Source organism: Panthera uncia, chromosome C2 (genome assembly GCF_023721935.1).
Source record: "Panthera uncia isolate 11264 chromosome C2, Puncia_PCG_1.0, whole genome shotgun sequence".
In the NCBI taxonomy this organism is placed as follows: domain Eukaryota; kingdom Metazoa; phylum Chordata; class Mammalia; order Carnivora; family Felidae; genus Panthera; species Panthera uncia.
Window position 1 is genome coordinate 59947637 of NC_064810.1, and position 13843 is coordinate 59961479.

General features: G+C 32.9%; 1 protein-coding gene across 50 annotated transcripts in view; it reads right to left on the bottom strand.

Annotated features, from left to right (window-relative positions):
- Positions 1–13843, bottom strand: part of ZBTB20 (zinc finger and BTB domain containing 20) — a 769297-nt gene that overhangs the window by 476077 nt on the left and 279377 nt on the right. For 5 of the 50 annotated variants that reach the window (XM_049629402.1, XM_049629406.1, XM_049629391.1 and 2 more), the window contains one exon: positions 9344–9405. The exons of 44 other annotated variants lie outside the window; for them this stretch is intronic. The gene's annotated coding sequence lies outside the window, so the exon portion shown is untranslated. Of the gene's footprint in view, positions 1–9308; positions 9406–13843 lie in introns of all 50 variants that reach the window. One more of the 50 variants, XM_049629387.1, reaches the window with a different exon arrangement.

Genomic DNA, 13843 nt, shown 5'->3' on the forward strand with positions numbered 1-13843 from the left:
CCCAAAAAAAAAAAAAAAAAAAAAAAAAAAAAAAAAAAGAATGTCTGTCAATCATGAGGATTGGGAGGTAACTGGAGGATGAGGGTGAGGGGGCAATACCTCCCTTATGGGAATTCTGCATGACTTTTTTAAAATTTAATTTAATTTTATTTTTTAATTTTTAAAATAGTTTTTATTTATTTTTGAGACAGAGAGAGACAGAGCATGAGCAGGGGAGGGGCACAGAATCAGAAGCAGGCTCCAGGCTCTGAGCTGTCAACACAGAACCCGACGTGGGGCATGAACTCACGAACCATGAGATCATGACCTTAGCTGAAGTCGGACACTTAACTGACTGAGCTACCCAGGAGCCCCAATTCTGCATGACTTTATAGACCTGAGGGAAATCAGTCAAGGAGAGGAGCTAGAATTACATGTTTCAAAATGGATTGCTAGAAAATTTGGAGCTGGACTGAGCTAGAATAAACCCATTCCAAGCAATTATGGAGAACATGCCATCTAGATTTAATCTCATACAAAGTAGTAGCTCCAAGATCTCTCTAAAGAGGCCCAAATACTGAAGTGAATCAAGTTAGTATTTTCCAACTTATTCACTCATAGTTTCCTGGCATGGCCAATCCATATTTCCTCAGGAACATACCAAAGGAATATACTTCTCTGGGAGCTTAAACACTCTTGTAAATCAGAAAGTTCCCATATTGAAATAGGGAGCAATATGCACTTTAAAAATGATTTTTCCTTTACATAATGATCCACAATAAAATTCTCTTGAGAATAGATTCTTCTAGAGCATTTAAATTATGAATAGATTTACAAAATCACTCATCACATAAAATGAGATAAACACGTAGTATCTGCCTCTAGGATTTTCAAAACTTTTTTTTTCTAAATGGAGATTGAAAGGAATGGGAAAATCAGCAAACTTTGTGCAGTAGAAATTCAGCGTGTATGATGCATTAACTTTGAATATCTTATTGACATTTCTGGATCAACATTAATCCTTCACATTTATAAAGTGTCAAAGAAATCAAAGTATTCACCAAACTTCATCTTACTGAAATGTCATAATAATTCACCTTTAACCCAGGAACCTGTAACAAGTAAATATTACTCTTTCTATTTGGAAAAAAAAAGGAATCTAATCCATAAGATAAAGCATGGAAACATCACATAAATTGCTTAAGGACACAAATAAGTCTGGTGATGGAGCATGTGATGAAATTCCCTTACCTAATGAGAATTAGGTAATATCCAGGCTGTAGCAAAGAAGAAACTGGAGCCTCCACCTCCCATTTGTCTGTATGTTATGGCAGAATGAAAATAAATGTTTAAAGAGGGTGTTTTTTTTGGTCCTATGAAATGGCACTTCTCCAGCTAATTTCTCAGGTAAAGTGGGTGGACATTTTTTTGGCTGTGTGTTTTTGTTGGGCTTTGCAATTTCTACAATAGAATTTCAACCCAACCCCTAACTTGATTACTGTTTCTGCTATTAATTAACAAAAATAGCTGTTTTCCAGTCATACAGTCTAGAATTCACTGTTATCTCAATTAAAGGCATAACTTAGAGAAATAATATCTATAAAAAATTGCAGTTCTTCCATTAGGGTTTAGCATGTAGAGATACTCTAAAATCTTCCTTTGAATTATATCAGAATGGAGTGTCATCTACTTAGTCTGTATCTTATAAGACTGAAAATACCAAATTACACATCACTGAGATAGAAGTATTCCTATAAAATATTCTTTGTTTCTCACAAAAGTGAGTATCTATCATTGGTATTTATGATATAATACAGTGATCCCTTTATATAATGAAGAGAATTAGAGGAAGACAGTTCTTTCTAGTCTGAGTATTGGCAATGTATTTCTTCAAAACATATGGTTAAGAACCCAATTTGTAAATATATATAAGACTCTATATAAGATGATTTTTTTAATATATAGTTCTAATTCTTACATTTTTACCTTATGTTTTTAGTTTTCAATTATTTCACTTATATATTTCTTTATATTTTATTTACATTTGTTTATATGTTATTTACATGTATATGTATAACATATATCTACGTGTCTTTTAAAACATCTTTCTTTCTTCTCAGAACAAGGAGATGTCCATCTATGTCTCTTTTTATTTACCCTTTGTATATCAAGCCATCTAAAGTTACAATAAGATATCCCAATTTTAGATGCAATTTCAAAATGCAACCTAGGTCTTCTAGGAGCCAGACTTGATAAACTCATCTGTGCTTTTGTGGTGACTTTATTTCATTTCCTTCTACCTCAATGCTATTCAAATCAGATGTCTGAAGCGAAGTAATAGATTTGTATCATCAGGGTTCCAGACTAACTTAAAGCTTAGATAAGCATCTTTTTGTTAAGTCACTTGAAGGTGATTCTTGGCTTTCTGCGCAAGAAAAGAACAGTACGGAACCTATTTCCAAATCATTAATAAAGCATAGAACATAGGGTAGTCGTGACTGAGTGTGCAGGTTGTGTCCTGCACAAGGGCACCCAGTCTAGGGGTGTGCTCCACTCTAGAAGCTATCCTCCTTGGCCCAAGCTGCATCAGCTGGAGCAAACTATTTTTATAATTTGTACAAAGGTGCTGAAAGAGGTCACATTTTTCTAAGTTGTACTAAACATTTATGTAAGTAACAGAGGCCTAGGGTAACATATTTATATAGTATTTCTAACAAAAATAATTAATTCCATTAATATTTAGCTGGCTTTCTGTTACATGTTACATAAATATTCAGGTAAGCCTCCTAGTAATGCCCTCACCACATGAACCTGAGTCTCCATGACTTGGACTAAACAGGATGGTAGTTATACATACAGTTTTCCTCGGGGAAACTAACTTTGAAACAGACTAGGAGATAAAGGATCCTTCTAACACTTTCACCATAGATGACGACAACATATAGCAGATCATATTCTCAACATAGTAAAGCTTTTTGTCCTAAGTTGAGTCAAAAAGTGGGCGCAGAACATAATGTTATTCATATTATTACTATTTCCTTGATTAAGCTGTCTCCAGTTTGGAAGTTTCAAACTGAGAAAGTGATATCAAAACTTCAATAAGTTCTGAGACAATGGATTATATGTGCAATGGAATACTTTGCCTTTAAATTTAGCTCATGGTGGGGCGCCTGGGTGGCTTAGTCACTTAAGTGTCCAACTTCAGCTCAGGTCATGATCTCACAGTTCGTGGTTCGAGCCCTGCGTCGGGCTCTATGCTGACAGCTCAGAGCCTGGAGCCTGCTTCAGACTCTGTGTCTCCATTGCTCTCTCATTCTCTGCCCGCCCCCAACTCGCCGCAGATCATGCTCTGTCTCTGTCTCTCAAAAATAAATAAACATTAAAAAAATTTTTTTAAAAATAAATTTCGCTCATGGCTTTCACTCTTCCTAGGAGACTTTATACAGTTAACTCAATGAATTATTTGCAAATGAGGATAATACATAACATATTTGTACATAAACTTTTCCTGACTACAAAATTATACATGCCCATTGGGAAACACACACACACACACGCAGGAAAATACAGAAAAGTGTAAGAAGAAGAAAAAAAAAACCCAGAAAGTCTGATCACAGAGACCATCAATTACTACTGGCATTTCAGCATTTCATTCAAACATGACAAATTTCAATCCCAGTTTGGCTTCTTTTTCTCCAGCACATCATTCAGTTGCCTCCATTCCCACTATTTGGTATGCACGCAACAATAATTATTTGTTACAAACTAATTTAGCAATGAACCACGTACTATTATACTTCATAGGTATGTTATTAATTATTATTCATTCTTATTATTACTCATTATTATTGCTCTTTATTACATGAGTTCAGTTTTATCCAATCATGCCCTGTGAAGATTATCATATGTAACAAAATGTGACATTACACAAATGTTAGACCATTTCTGTTCCATAATATGGATGTTAGAAATATGGGTGTTAACCCATGGAAAACAAAAATAAAATGGTATTTTGATGCTAAAAAGTCAAATGTTGTATATGGAGGCCAAAGAGAAATTATTTTAGATAACAAGATTGTTTATTTTTATTTTTACTATATTTACCACAACACTATATTAGTATAAAAACCCGAGAGTTAGCTGTGCTTACAAAGGTAAAGCCCTATAAAAGCCCGAAAGCATGTATCTCAAGAGTCTAATCCAATTCTATCTGAGGAGCTATCCTCTTTCCGTGAGCTCTGTCATGTAGAATTACATCATCTCCCATGGCTCAGATTATCTCCAATTCATAAAATGCTTTAACAAAAACTGTTATGAAGTAGGTTCTATTTTATATTCACATAACTTCCTCCTCACTTTGGTTTAGCACGGAAATACACAATACATCAATATGTGTTTCATTAAGACAGTTGTTTCGATATAGTAACAAGCTGGGCAAATAGAGGAAGTGTGCTGGATGTAATTTATTTACATTTTAATAAGACCTCAGATGAATGATACCACACAGGAAGCTCATAGTAAGGTTAGAGAGAGTGGTGACTGACAAACTGCCTTGAAGTTTGGAAGCTTTAAATATTACTTAATCAATACTATTACTTCTGAATTAAGATAGGATAACAGTTCCACAGGGATAGGTATTGTGGTCTATGACAAACATTATGCAATGCAGACACTAAAAATTGAGAGGGATATAAATTTTCCAAAATATGATAAAATTTTAAGGTTATAACTTAGAACATAGATCAAATGCTAAAGTGTAAAAGAGATATCTCCATGATATAAAAATCTCATCAAAGCCCAAAGGATAGGACTCTACTTCCTTAATACACCAAAGATTACTGCTAAAATTCCCATTTAGTAGAGATGCTAACTTCGTGTTAGCATTTGGATTTCTCCTACTTTACATGTTATCTCTTGTGTGAATGGTTCTAAAAATCAGGGCAAGTTTTTTAATAAGAGATTCAGAAAGCAATGATTTTCAGTCTACAATTACAGTAGCCTGCACTACTCCTGTTTCCAAATGCTGAGCAAGGCCATTTTGTATGAGACAAATTATCACTAATAATATTTCAGAAATTAATGTGCATGACATTTGTCTACCTGGTGTTGTTCCAAATAGAATTTTAAAAACCTTGCAAAAGTAAATATAACATTTAAGCAGCAAGTGAAGAAATAATGATAAAGATACAATAGAACAGGAAAAGTATGAAGAGGCCAGGGTGAGGTCAATATACAAAAGGTGCATTGTAAATTCTAATACATTTGCTTGAGTGCAAAACAAGACTATGATCATATTTATATTAGCTACTATAAACATAAATATTTCATTAGGATTTGCTGTCATGCATTTTTTTCTTGTTTACATCTTATCTACCAACTAGAAATTTAAGTTTCCTGAGAGTTTGTGATTTATGTTTTTCTCTACTACAATTCATAACAACTAGCATGATGCTAACTAGAAAATTGATTCTTGATCACTATTTGCTGATTTGATTTGTGTGAAATATAAAGAATCTGGTCAAAAGGGTATAGTTTTAAAATATCAGATGTTCTTGCATATTATATAAAAGAACAAAATAAAGAATCCTGAAAAATAAAATAAATTAAAACAGTGGATTAGAAAAACTAGGAACATTATGCTAAACTCCATTAAAGCAATAAAATTAATTTAAAAAAACTTCATTGAAAATAAATCAATGTAAGTGGACACTTAAATCCCACAGATAATACAGAAGACTCCCAGAGAAATGAAAACACAATGTTGGCGTCATAAAAGTGATTTGCCCCCAAATCACATATCATTTGTGTCGTACGATATAAGAAGTGATAAAGTATGATTGGAAATTCCAATTTGCTGATTGTATAGAACATACACAATCTATATTATAGAGGTCTATGAATTTTCTGAGACGGTACCAGGTTTTATAGATGCTCTTGATTAGAATCTGAACACTATTATTTCAGATGTAAAAACTCATAATTTTGATTTTAAATAATAATTTTAGTTTTAGCAATTTTTAAAATCCACATTTTGACATGGTATACAATTGGGTTATAAAAGCCTTCAAAGTGTTCTTCATAAAATACTAAATGTGATGTTTTACTAGTTATGCAAGGACAATTTAATAATGGGAAATCAATTACTATAAATCCCTTGCTGAATTATCATGCTCCGAATAATCCTATGTTTTTAGAGAAAGAAACTATGCATCTGAATTCTAATGCCCAGCAAACAATTTCTGGCACATAGTGTAAGTACTGAGTAAATGTGTGTTAGAACTGACCTGAATTGAAAAAGACATCACAATAGAACTCTATGTCCATCAGTTAGAGTTTAAAAATATTTATTCAAAAAGGCATGTAATGTACTTCAACACTCATTCTTAATAAACAAAGAAAGGGTTAGAAATAGTTTTCTAAAGAATATCTGTCTTAAATCAACAACTAATATCCACCTTGTGACTAAGGAAAAAAAAAAAAACAACTAGAGATATTACCACATAATCAAGAACAATGATGCTTCCTATCTTCATGGTAACTTAGCTGTTTTGGAATTTCCAGTAATGAAACAGGGTATTAAACAGAAATAAAAAGGAAAAAAGATGATAAAGTCATCATTTGCAGATAATTTAATGATCTTAAAAAACTCAAGACAAAAAACTTACTAAAAAATTATTACAAAATTTGAATAAAGTAGCTAGATAATAAATGTTACACACTGCTATATGATATACAGCAATGTTGTTAAGAGAGTAAATCATAAGAGTTCTCATCACATAGAAAAAAATTTTTTTCCTTTTCTTTTTATTGTATCTATATGAGAAGATGAATGTTGGCTGCACTATTGGAATCACTGAAAAATTTTAAAAATTATGTAAAATCCTAACAAATCACAACAAAACTATTATAAAGAAAATATGGCTTTTCTTGGAATATACACAGTTAAGGACAACAGCAAGGACATAGCATGCCTTTACTTAAGTATAATAAAGAATTTGGGTACCTATATGAATAGTAAGACACAATTTATTTATTATAAAACATTACATAAATAAAAACATACGATGCTGCTGAATGTGAAGACAACATTGCAAAGATACTGATATTAATTTATAGGTTTAATAAAATTCCAATAAAAATTCCAATGGAACATTTTTACAAACTGAATGCAATAAGCTAATTTTGAAAAACGAGGAGGTGACAATACAGCCATGTATCTTTGAAAAAAGAAAAATAAGGAAGGTTTGACTTAACCGATGTGTAAACTTACTATGCAGCTCTAATGGAAACAGTATAGAACCAGTGAAAGAACAGATAATTCAAAAACAGATCCTAATGTTGATAAAAATTAGTAAGCAATAAAGATGGTACCAATCGGAAAATGGTTTGGGGACAATTGATTAACTATAGGGAACAAAATCGAGATGCTTATCACATACCTTAGGCTAAAATAGTTTCTGGAAGGAACAGAAAATTAAAAATACAAAATAAAATCATGATAATACCAGAAAAATGGTGAGTTCTTATCAGACTTCAAGCTGGTAAAGAGAAGATAAAAGCAAAGGCACAGTCATAGGGAAAGCAATATAATAGAATTGTGTTGCTTCTCACATCAACAACAACAAAAACCATTCAATGGCATATGAAAACTGGGAGAAACATTTTTACATTACGTTGACAAAAGCAGTGATTTAACATTTTAAATATCTTGCAAATCATCAAGACAACAACTTGAGTAAAGAACAGGAGCAAACAATTTACAGTAAGAAAAAAAAAACAATGGCAAATAAGCATATGAAAGACATTCCAGCTCCATATTAATCAAATTGTTGCAAATTACAACAAAATAAACAAGGGTGTTTTTTTTTTGCCTGCTGAATTAGTAAATATTTATAAAATAATACTATTCAAAGGAGGTAAGAGTGTACTTAGAAAAGCAATCTCATATACAATTTGGGAGGAGTTATCAAAAGAACCTTGAGAAGTTTACATACACTACCCCAGAAATCAACCTTCTAAAAGTGATGCTGAAAACACAATCCAAGATGTAGATAAAAGTATATGTGTAAGAATGGTTTTCAGAGCAGTAGGAAAAATGGTGGAAAATAACTTACATGTCAAATATGGAGAAGTCTAAAAGGTTTGGGTACATAAATAAAACATAATATTGTGCAGCCATTAAAAGTATTTCATGATTCTGAGAACTAATAATATAATTATTGCTAATTGAAAAAAGCATAATATTGACTATATGATCCAAAATTTTTAAAGAAAATACATACACACACACACACACACACACACACACACACACATCCACTTAGAAATATACATAAAATTGGAAGGAAGCAGAGCAAAATCTTAGAATTGTTCATCCCTGATTTAAATTTATGCACTATACATTTTTTCTATTTCCATAATTATATGCAATGAGCATATTTTATGTTTTAAGCTGAAAATAAAAACTCAAAACCTTTATTTTAAACCTAAAATGAATTTATATGTGTTCAGAACCCATTCGGGAAAACAAACACCAATAGAAATCACTTTTCTTATATATATGGAATTATTGTGCTCATTCATTTGTGGACCTCCATAATTTTGTGCATAAGGAACCTCTATTGAGATATTTGATTTTCTTATTTTATTTCCAAAGAACATAATATATCTCCTGAATTAAAAGCAAAGGAAAATAAAGTCACTCTTAAGTACCATATTTGACCACAATGCTCTTCCAATGCTCTGCTGGCCCTTTCTCTGACCACTTCTACATGAAGTTTACCTATTTTGTTAATAACTATTTTGGTATCAAGTTCAGTAATATTCAATCTGAGAATGTTTATCTAGTCCATTAAGCCAACACCAAGAAGTCACCTTCAACCAACTGTGACCAACACAGTGAATAGTGCATTTGATTTTCACATCTCCTTTGCCTGGAACACCAGCCATGCTGAATATTCTGAGAGTAACAATGGATGGGACTTAGATTTTTCATCAGTGCTTAAAAAATAGCTGCCAAAGTCAAGACATGCAGTAACCTTCTAAGTAAGTTTGCTGGCTCCATATTGTGTTTGAAGGCACACCCCCTCCAAACGTCTGCACTCACCATCTGCTACTCAACTGCAGAATAATGCACTCAAGTCTGGTGTTGCTTGGCATAGGCAAGGATAGTCAATGTCCAACTCCATTCAGACATGTGCACCATATCAGGAACCTTATGACACAGTCCTCAACATCAATGCAGCACTTTCAAGCCCCACTGCACATCAATCAAGTATGTATGACAGTCAAGCTGATAGAGAAAATCTAAGCCAACCCTAAACACCTACTGTGCATGGATCTCTCCAGTTTGCCTGCAGCTCACCTTCTATTAAGACGATAGCTTTGGCCTAGTCTTCCATGCCAAAACAAGTCCATGGAGTCACTCTGGCAAGAAGAAGGGTCTATATCAATGTCAACGAACAAGTTCCTTGCTGCCGACCCTACCATCTGTCCTCCTGCTTCCCACCTACCTTACTTTATGTGGACCTTGATGAATGGGATTCTAACAGTCCAAGATTCTAGGTTAGCCAGCCTTTGCAGATGGGGTCAACATGACTGCCCTCTGGCCAAACACCCAGGGTGACATACCTGAAGGTTACCAAGAGAGTGCCTTTTTGCAAATTTGATATTGGAAATAAAGCAAATAAAGATGTTCCTACCTGTTTTTGAGGTTTGGGTTTGTGAAGAGAATGATATGTTCAGTGCTTAAAATGAGGATGATTTCTCTTTAAATTTTTTGAAAATATTAAAAATGCTAAAGAATAAATCCCATTTCAACACTATGGATAAGAGAAGTAAGGTAAATAAAAATAAAACTGAGGTTGTTTTAAAGTATTTACAAAGTAGGTTTGAGGAAATGACTTGAAAAATCTCAGAAATATGTAGAAATAAGACTTTATAATGTAATATTAATATAGAAATAGAACATTTCAATATACATTAGATGCAACAATATTAGAGAATAGTGTATATGCTAAATGGAGAATAATAGCTTTCAGACCTATTCTCCATCAGTTGTATAGCACTTACAGACTTCATGGCTGAACAGTAGAATTTGATAGAATTTTAAACATGAGTAGTTAATGGAGAAACCAAATTTTTTGATCTTAAAAAAGATATATGAAATACAATAAATCAATATTGCCTTAAAATTGAAAATAAACTGTTTTTGTGAACATGTTGACAAATCTTTTCAATTAGGTCATTACAAATGCACTGGAGACTGAGCCTAATGACATATAAAACCAACAGAAACACCACTATTTTCAACCCAACTCAGCTTAATAAAATGATATAATGATATGCCTTTATCTTTTCATTCAAGAGAAACTAAATGTACTTCTAGAATGGCCTCTGGACTCACCAAAAACAAAACTCTACCCTAAATTCAAAATATAGTATCATCTAGGCAATTTAGATAAGTAATAATTATAAAGTGAATCTTTACCACACCAATAAGATAATGAACGTGAAAAATATGTTACACATATTAAGTATCATACACAGAATTATTCAGAGCTTCTATCTCAGTGCTTTGTACATAGTAAGCACTTACTAAATGCTTGTAGAATTGATTAGAATTTAATTGAAAAGAGAGGTATAATGAGACTTCTATAAGTAGAATTCAGATCCTTTCAAGATCATGGGAAAAAGTTCAATCAAATTACATTACTAGGTACATCAGTTGTCTTTGATGTTATAAATCAAGATGAGCTTCTATTGTATCTAAAGAAAAATTTTGTAGGATTATCTTTGGAGAAATCACAGTGGAATAAAAAGCATGATTACTTTTAATTTCTAAATATATCCAAATTTTTTATCATTCTTTGGTCAAGTAAGATAATGCTATAGAAATCCTACATAAAACCCGAATTTACAATGTCCTGGCCTAATCATCTGGATAATCTCTTTGAATTTTCCTAAAATATGCTCCCATCCCATTTTCTATGGGAATTCTCCCACTGATTAACACAGAGAATGAGAATTTGGCCTGTGCTCTATAGACACCATTGAAATGTGGCCACCTGAGGCATGTAGGGAGGGCATCCAGCTGGCACGCCACATGTTGCCCTGGAGTAGAGTACAATGAGAGGGATATTTTGGCTAAGACTACCTGGACAATCTCTACAAAGGCCCTGATTATGAAAAGGACTTCAGTATCATCATTGTCTCTTGAGTATAATATGAGCCAAGGAAACTTCTGTTTCTAAGTTTATATATTTTACCAAAAAAAGCACTTATAAGAAAAATCAAAGAAGCCTGGGCCATTGATATCAGAATCTGAGCATTATCCATATCACTGGGGGCAACTCTTTTGATTTTGAGAACCACAGACACTTTAAAATTGATGCTAAAGCATACTAAAGACTTGACCATAAACTGCAACATAGTAAACTCTGTAAGGCAAAGGATGCAAAAACACAGAATGCAAATTTGTCTTTAGTGCAATTGCTAGATTATATATTATGAAAATCAAGAAGTTCATATACTACACATTTAAGAAATATTTGATTTTATTTGTACTTTATGCAACTTGTGGGAAAGAAAAGCCATGCATTTGAACTGCAATGCCAATGAAATAATTTTGTCAATTTTGAATCCTTTTTTTCAAAACACCATACGTGATTAGAACACATAATAATGCACTACTATTTTTGCCAATTTTTGTTTTAAAACCAAAGTTGTTTTTGTATTACATAAGCACAAAATCAGAATTTCAAAACCAGCAAACATATTTAGGAGTGAATTTTAAATTAAACCCACTTGATTCTTTGTTAGATCAACTTTGAGCGCCAGGAACATTTTTGTAAAATTCCACTGGGGTAAATAGGGTAGCTAGGAAACGCTCCTCATAGTGAGAAGAAGCATATGCATTATTTTCAAGTTTTGTTTAGATTTTCTCATCCTCCTACTGAATGGTTCTAGTGATATTTACAATACAATATGAGTATAAATCTTAAGGGATTTATGATGTCACCAAATGCTGAGAAACAATTACAGCTGGGATTTACATTTGTGTTTATGTATTATTTTGCCTATAGATTCCAAAAACCAATGAAGAAAAACTTTTGATACAAAACATATCCTGGAACTGAAAGACAGATTCCATCTATCATTATAACCAGTTGATAGTAATTCTAAGACAGAGTTTGACAGTAAGTGAAACAAACAAACATAATGGTTTAAATATGCCACTTCAGCCACTAGAGCTGTCAGTCAAGAGGCTTTTTTTTGTATCATTAATTCAATGCCATATAAATAGGAATTCTTACTTTTCAATAAATTTTGGTGACAAGTTGTCTACACAAAGAAAACCAACACCTATACGGAAACTTTTAATTTGTCATCATGAATGTCTATTTGAACTTATTTAAAATGTTATAAATGTGGGCTTAATTTACACGCATATTTTTCCCCTACAAGCTCAAGAAAATCACAATGATCACAGTGTTCCTAAGCCTAATGAGTCCCAATTTATGACAGAGAAAAATGGAAGCTCAGAGAGATAAAGAGTACTGGAAAGGATCATACTGGAAGTCCAGGAATATATTAAGTGCAGTCTCATGGAATTTTAAGAAAACCATAAAAATTATCCTTTTATATTTTTCATTAACTTATCATTTTACTTAATTCAAAATATTGTGCAGGAAAGTTTTATTGCCGACTTAGGTAACTGAACATTTTTATTAATTTAATTAGGTTTTGCAATTTGTGACCAATAAGATTTGCCTTACATCTTGCCTTTTTCTTCAGGAATTTAGAGACTTTACAAATCTTAATACCCTGATGGCTACGTAAGACTTATGAGGCTAGGAAATAATGAGATTGAACTTGGCCCCTCTTCCATCTTTATTGACAGATAGCCCGAGTGCCAAAAGCCAGCGCTGCTGGTTGTCCATCATCATATCTAAATATTGATTTTCCTAAAACTTGTATTTTGAGACTTTCTTCATTTTAGAATTACAGGTAAAGTCACTTGCCTTTGATATAAACTGCATGCAATAAAGAAGGAGGCAGTCCTACACAATAAATATGTAGGGAATGGTTTTCCACCTCTGCATGTTGCAGAAAATCCCACTGAGTTAAGTAGGGTTCTACCAAGGCCACTTAAACATATTAGCCTATTATGCTCCACATTTCTTTATTGTTCTCAAAAAGCTAATGAAATGTTCCAGTGTAATGTTTATGCTGGAGCACTTTTAAAGGCATTTTCGAAGTGATGTTTCTCTCATAACTCCAGAAGGGGGTTCCACTTCCTACAAGTATTTAGTAGACCGTGCAGAGACCATGTAGTCTCATTACTGAGACTGTTTAGTTGCAAGGCTGGAGAAGAATTCTTAAAGATGATCACTTACGAGTTTCAGTGTGGGCTTTAACATCACTGTAGAGTGACAGGAATTACAAAGCTGGCAAGCACACATGGCATATTGTCCTACTGAATAGATAGATTTTTAAAACTGTGTATTGTCCATTCATAGATAACACTGACTTATATTGTCAATCTATTGGTTCAGGGTATATCAATGTAAAATTAAACAACTGGTTTTCTAGATTCAGTTCTTTTTAGAAAAATAAGAGACTACGGTCTTCTATCATGAAAACAGTCAGTATGGAGAATGAAACCCCATCAGTTACCTTAGCTGTTGGGGTGTCAGTTTCATCTGTAAGAGACAGGGATCAGACCTATTGATCTCCGTGATATCTTCCAGTTCTAATATATGCTGGTTTTATGATTCCAAATACCAACACTGTGTATTGAGAAATAGCAAAGTATGCAAAGAATAAGGGAAAGAACTTCATTAAATTATTAGCTTTACAGCAA